Consider the following 448-nt stretch of genomic DNA (forward strand, 5'->3'; position numbering starts at 1 on the left):
TTCTTGCTCCCTTCCCCCACAGTTGTTTCCTGTTTTCCTTGCTCTTAACAAAGAGGATCCTTTCACATCATAATTTACACCCTTTTTACAGCCTTCTCTCTTTCACCATTCAGAACCTGTTTGTTTTTTGCACTGTATACCATCAGCCTACTTGTTCCTCCTCTGCCTCTGTCAAAATTATATGAAAAAAATTTCCAACACTTTTCAGTTCTGAAGAAGTCATAATAAACTCAAAGTTAATTCTATTTCTCTCCTCACAGGTGTTGCTAGACCTGCTGAGCTTTTCCAGGCAGTTCTGTGTTTGCATCAGATTTCCAGCATCCCCCAGTATTTTGCTTTTATTCAAATGTTTAAATATTACAGTCAAGCTTCTGCTGAAGGTATAATCCTGCTGATGATTGAAGTTGCTATTGATGTACTTCAGCATTTAAATTTATAACTGGCTTCA

Source organism: Rhincodon typus, chromosome 45 (assembly GCF_021869965.1).
Source record: "Rhincodon typus isolate 14 chromosome 45, sRhiTyp1.1, whole genome shotgun sequence".
NCBI lineage: Eukaryota > Metazoa > Chordata > Chondrichthyes > Orectolobiformes > Rhincodontidae > Rhincodon > Rhincodon typus.